Genomic DNA, 6,761 nt, shown 5'->3' with positions numbered 1-6,761 from the left:
TGTCTTGAAAAATATCTAGTCAAATATTATTTGCTGTCATCATGGCAAAGATAAAATAAATCAGTTATTAGAAATGAGTTATTAAAACTATTATGCTTAAAATTGAGTTTAAAAAAAAAAATCTTCTCTCCATTACAGTTTTTTTCCAATTGTTTACACACATTTTCTGTAAGCAGATCTCATATTGTCAGAACTCTACACACAAATCACAAAACACACACACACATTGGGCAAAACTCTTCAATTCTTCTGCAAAATGAAACTACGTTCAAAACAGTGTGATTTCTTGTCAAAGTGGTATTTTGTTTTCAAATGACACACACAAGCCATCACATCAACAGACAATTATGAGAACAGTTGAACACTGATGTGCTTAATGTAAAACACAATGACCATTCATCATAATGACTTACTGTCAGCCTTTTTTGTTCAGTGTTACACTTACTACAGACAGACAGTACATAGGCCTACAGAAGTGCACTGTAAAATATTTCAGAATATTGTTTTATACAAAACACACAAATACCAAATACATTTTACTGTATTTTCCGTTCGTCCCAACCAACACAAAGTTGCAGATAACGTGGTCTACATGTACCATCAACAGAAGTATTTACAGAACACAGTTACAGGAAAAAACAAAAAGACAGCTATACTGCATCCTCTTTTCTGTTTTGGTTTGGCCAAGCAGTGGGGGAAGTGTCACCTCGCATGGTGAATTCAGCAATGAAAAGCATCAACTGCTATAGCTTGGAGAAGGGGTATACGTGTGTGTGGATTTCGGTCATACACTTTCCATCTCCAGGCAGAAAAACAATTCCTCAATAGGTTTGAGGAATTGAGAATATGGAGGGAGATAAACCACTAAAAATTGTGGGTGTGCAGTGAACCAGTTATGATCCAGATGAGCTCTGATTTCTAATTTGAAATTCTGTAAGACAAGTCTTTGCTCATGTGATGAGTTAGTATGCAAAGTAAGGCAACTGACTTTACAATTCTGAATTACAGTGTGTTTATTTATTTATTTATTTATTTACAGTTTTTAAACAGGAAAAGATTAAAAGATAATTGGGCCTGACTCAGCATGAATGCTGTTTTTCAGCAGGTTCCTGCTCTGCAGAACATAAAAACAGACAGACATCTTATCCTTCAACACAGTACAAACAATCACCAAACATATGAAATAGAGAAAAGCAGGCTACTATCTCAGTGGCTACAGCGATAGTTGACCATCAGACGACAAGCATGGGATTTTTAAAAAAAGTCTCAGTATTGGTATTGTTTTTAAATGTTGTGGCATCTCATTCCAGGCTTTTGTGAATACATAAAAGAAATATCTCTGTCAATTCATGATACAATGTTAAAAATGGTTTGTAAGAAGTCTTTTATGGTCACATTTTTTTTAATATTTTAGAATAATAACAATTTAAGAGTTTTTTAAAATATAATTGAAATTAAATGTATTTCTGAGAGGCAAATCAAAATTTTCATCATCACTCAACTTTCAATTCTCTAAAGAATCTGAAAGAATTGTATCTCAGTTTACACTAAATTATTAAGCAGAAGGGAAAAATGTTTTAGCATTGATAATAAAATGCTTAATGATAAATGATATATTTATTTAAATATTCAGGAAACAAGACAAGTAGTATAATGTGAATAAATGTGGAAATTTTACTTTAACTAAATAAAGCAATGCATTCCTTCATCTAACCTGATCGATAGAAAGCGATTTTCTTGAGTTTAGAATAAATTTAATATAACGCAATTTACATTTTATCAAACCAATCAATTACAGATTCCTTAAAGATATGTGCCTATATTGTAAATGAATAGTAAAAAATGACTAAAGAATAAAACATTTCTCTGTTGTATTGCTTTTCGCAATTTTGTGTTGCTTTGTCCTTCATCCAACAGGTGGCAGTGAAGTGTTTTTTATACAATAGAAATAATAAAGAAAGCTTTTGTAACTCCTCAGTTTGTGTTTGAATAAAATGTTAACGTTTCTTTAGTTCTATAAAGAACTTTCTTTACAGTTTCTAAATAAAAGTATCTTTATTTAAAGCATTTCATTCATTCATTTATTCATTTTCTTGTCGGCTTAGTCCCTTTATTAATCCGGGGTCGCCACAGCAGAATGAACCGCCAACTTCTCCAGCAAGTTTTTACGCAGCGGATGCCCTTCCAGCCGTTTCTCTGGGAAACATCCACACACACACACACACTCATACACTACGGACAATTTAGACCCAATTCACCTGTACTGCATGTCTTTGGACTGTGGGGGAAACCGGTGCACCCGGAGGAAACCCACGCGAAGGCAGGGAGAACATGCAAACTCCACACAGAAACACCAACTGAGCGACGTCTTGCTGTGAGGCGACAGAACTACCTACTGCGCCACTGCCTCGCCCCTCAAAGGGTTTATTTTTTTCAGAAAATGACAATTGGTCAGAATAACAAATGTTTAAATTTGTTGTGATTGAAAATCTGGCTTATTCCATCAAATATTGATTCTAAATTCTTCTGAAGTTAAACATTCGTAAAATATGAATATAAATGTCTGCAAACATGGCACCTTTTTGTTATTTATATATATTTTTAATGTTCATTTTTACGTTTGGAGGAAAACTCATTAAACATTTAATCAAACACAGTGTCATTTTCCTTTAACATAAATTGTGAGAATTGTCAAGCTGTCACTTATTATTTTCCATAGCAGAGAATATGTTTTTCCAAGAGGTCAATAATTAAAATCTCCTAGGGTTTAAATAACTGCTCTTTTTGCCTTGTCACTTACATATAAAACTGCAATCAGGATGACACTTGCTCTCAATCCTACAGCTGAAATAAGACTTTTCATCCTCGTTTTGGGATTATTAATGTCTAATCCCCCAAGACAATGCAGATTGTCATGAGAAAAGTGATGTTTGCAGATGCGGCTAAAACCCACAAAGGATTCTTAGGCTTTCTCCAATCTGAAGACATTCAGCAAGACTTGAAACAGGTTTTAATTTGCTCTGAAGCATCTGTGAGGTCAGACCGACAGATTGCGAAATGACTGAGGATTTTACATGTCTTAGTGTAATTATTACATGTTGGAGATAAAGCAAGATGCCATATTTTGAGCAGAAAAAAAATGTTTATGTTTATGAAAACTTAAATAGAGATCATGGACCTGTCAATTTAGAAATTTACTTTTGTGTGTGCGTGTTTACATAAAAATCCCAAACACTTTTGTGTCATTTTATGAATTTGAGTAAGAATGTATCTGTATTTCAATTACAATTTTGAAACACTTTAGTTTAAGTCAGGGGTGTCCAAACTACGGCCCATCAGTTTTGTGGCGGCCCGCGAGGCTTTTTATGAATATTAATAGAATCTGGCCCGCTATACAAAAATGAACGTAATTCAATAAATAACCACCGGGTGTCGCTATTACATGCTTTCAATTAGGCAGCAGTTCCTGTTATGAAGTAAAACGGACCGAACAAACTGAAAGAAACATAATTCATAATCAGGTTTAGGCGAGCCATGGCACAAGCAAGAAAAAGGAAAACCAACAGTAAGTGCAGGAAATTTCAGTCAGGATGGGGCAAAGAATATTTCTTCACAGAGGTCAGTAATCACAATCAGTTGCAGTAATGAAGGAATATAATATTAAAAGACATTATAAAATAAAACATCAGGCCTTCAGCTCTTACACTGGTGCCGAACGAGATCAAAAAGTAAAACAAATAGCAGCTGGCTTATCAGCTCAACAACAGCAGTTTTTTTTCGTGCTAATAAAGTGCAAGAAAATTCTACGCTGGCTAGTTATGATGTAGCCCAGCTAATTGCACAGGACAGGAAACCTTTCACTGTAGGAGAATTTATAAAGGATGAGTGTTGCAAGTGTAATTTGCCCAGAAAAGATTCAAGATTTTAAAAATGAAAGTCTTTCTAGAAACACAGTTGGACGATGAATTAAAATAACTAATTAAAATAATTCCATAACACACACACACACACACACATAGGCTACATACATACATACATATATACACATATACATATTCACACACACACACACACACGCACATATATATATATATATGCGCGTGTCTGTGTAATGTATGTAATATATGGCCCGTGACAACTTTTTTTTTTTTGCATCTGGCCCTCGGCCCAAAAAGTTTGGACACCCCTGGTTTAAGTACTTTGAAAGGTACTGCATGTACTTTTGTGACTCTTCTAAAGCATAAAAAATACCATAATATGTTTGCAGATATTTAGGAAACATGCCAAGTGAACAGGTTTGCCAAGTTTGTCTGAAAAATAATGCTAAAGTCAGATATTCTGCTTTGAAAATGTGTTTTCCGTGCCGGTGTTACGGTTTAACTGGTGACCGCGTTAACTGGTGTCCCTTTCCAGATGTAAGCTGTTCACGTTTGCAGATTGGCAGATTCGTTTCTTTTCGAATTGGCAGATTCGACTTTTTCACAGCAACAAAACATGTCCATACCGAATAAAGATTCTTATTACTTGGTGTCAGTGTCATTGTGAGCATTATTGATTTTAATATCTGTGTAGCAGAACATTATATAACCAAAATAAATCTAAAAAAATTTTGAATTTACATGTCTTCAACAGAATTCGAACCTGTGTAGTGAAATGGTTCAGCACTTGTATCAATCAACTTATCTAACTGAGCTACTCGTAACTACACATGAAGTGGTCTTTTTTAATATCTTTGTCGGTTAAAACATGCCTTGCTGTGGTTGTGGACCCGTTTTAACATGTTTCCATCGATGTTAACATGTTACATGTTGTTTAGTTACATGTACTCGCGTTAACGTGTTTCTACAAACTCTCCTGCTGATAGAATAGCTCTCAATGACTAAACGATGCTTCATCAGTTGCTCAAACCATGTTTTTTCTAAGTTCTAGACTCATGTGTACCTGTGCCTTAGGAGTCGTGTTAACTCGTGACGCATGCTCATACATGTAACGTTAAACATATGCTGGATAAGTTGGCTGTTCATTTCGCAGTGGCAACCACAGATTAATAAAAGGACTTAGCCAATTTTGATTGTTTTGACTATCCCAAATACCTCACGCTCGCCGTGTAAAACATTTGCCGTCGGTGATCTGCTCTCAATACAGGAGGTGTGAGAGACGGCTGTGTGGCACTTAAGTGCTCTGAGGCAGAGGAGAGACCGATGGCATCAGCAACCGCTCGTTGCAAAGAGCGGCGACACAAGTTCTCTGCCCTCATGGTCTCGCGAGTTCATTCTTCCGAGGACACTTGGCAAGACCGGTCTCCACAAGAATGCAAGATCGTTCTCTGCGTTCTTGGAATTGAGAAACAGCTAATGATTTGCAGAAGGAGAGCAGGAGTTGCAGAGGGACTAAGTAGAACATATCCTCATCCGGAGCTTCCTCTGCTTCGTCTGTGAGACTGTGTGAAACTGGAAGAGCTGAAGACACACACACACACTACATTACTCAGTGACGATATACAGCCACATCGCACTGCTACGAGTGTGATATTGCGTTTATACAACAGTTCGACAGCACAATCATGTAAATAAAAAAGGAAGTCAAACATGGAGAGTCTAAAAACCCTATTGTAAGAGGAACTACTTTCTTCCACCATTCCTGCATCTGCAGTCAGAACAGCAGAAACCGCTGCTCAAAAACATGTCACTTTAGACCAAGTATTTTAATGATTCTCTAGCGTTATGTCTGAAGTGATGACAAAACAGGTGATTTTGCTCACATTTTTAGACGAAAGGCTCAACATAACATGAAATACCATCAGTCTATAGAGATTACCCAGTATTTCTCTGTTGCAATTTGAGATTACAATATTACTATTGTATATATACAGCACTACACCATAGAGAGGAGAGAGATCGATTTAGAAAGTAATTGACCTGTATAATAATGATTTGAGGGGCGAAGCAGTGGCGCAGTAGGTAGTGTGGTCACCTCACAGCAAGAAGATCGCTGGTTCAAACCTCGGCTCAGTTGGCGTTCCTGTGTGGATGGAGTTTGCATGTTCTCCTTGCGTTCACGTGGGTTAAATATTTTAAATAATTATAATTATAAATATTTTAAAAATAGGCACTACTCTTATAAATAAACTGCATAGTTGCAATCTAAACAACTACATTCTTGACTAAAAAGCCTCAAAAGTACATTATGTTGCCCAAAAGCAGCGATATTTGTCAAAGTAGAGTGTCCTCTGCTTGTCACTGTATGTGAGCGAAGTAATACACAAGGGTGAAGAGAGAAAAGGCAGTACCAAGCGAAAACCTCCCGCTTTCCCTTGGGAAGCCAATACGGAAGTAACAAAAACTGCAATTCATCGACTCGCCTTGGGGGGGCCGGCTCCAGGAAGTCCAGATGATTTCTGCCTGCAATGGGAAACTAGCCATTTTAACAGCTGAAAAAACATGTTTACAGCCTGGTACAAAAGATGGCTTTGCTGCATACAGCTATGATTTCCCTTCAGGACAACTGTGAGGGGGGTGAATTTTTTTATAACTCGTCCGTTTCGTTTTTATTAAGTTATTTTAAGTCTGCATAACTAAGGGTGTGGCCACTTAAGTGACACTTGAATCTCGCTGCTCGCTGTCTCGTCACCTTAGCTGACATATACATCGTGTTTTTGTTTTGGTTAATGTTTCTTTACACAGTCAATTGCCTTTTGGGATTATTTCCTACAATTATCAGATGATATGGCATGCTGTGTGCACTTAATTGTGCTCACAAAC

Source organism: Danio rerio, chromosome 10 (assembly GCF_049306965.1).
Source record: "Danio rerio strain Tuebingen ecotype United States chromosome 10, GRCz12tu, whole genome shotgun sequence".
NCBI classification, from domain to species: Eukaryota; Metazoa; Chordata; class Actinopteri; order Cypriniformes; family Danionidae; genus Danio; species Danio rerio.
This window is presented reverse-complemented; position numbering follows the sequence as displayed.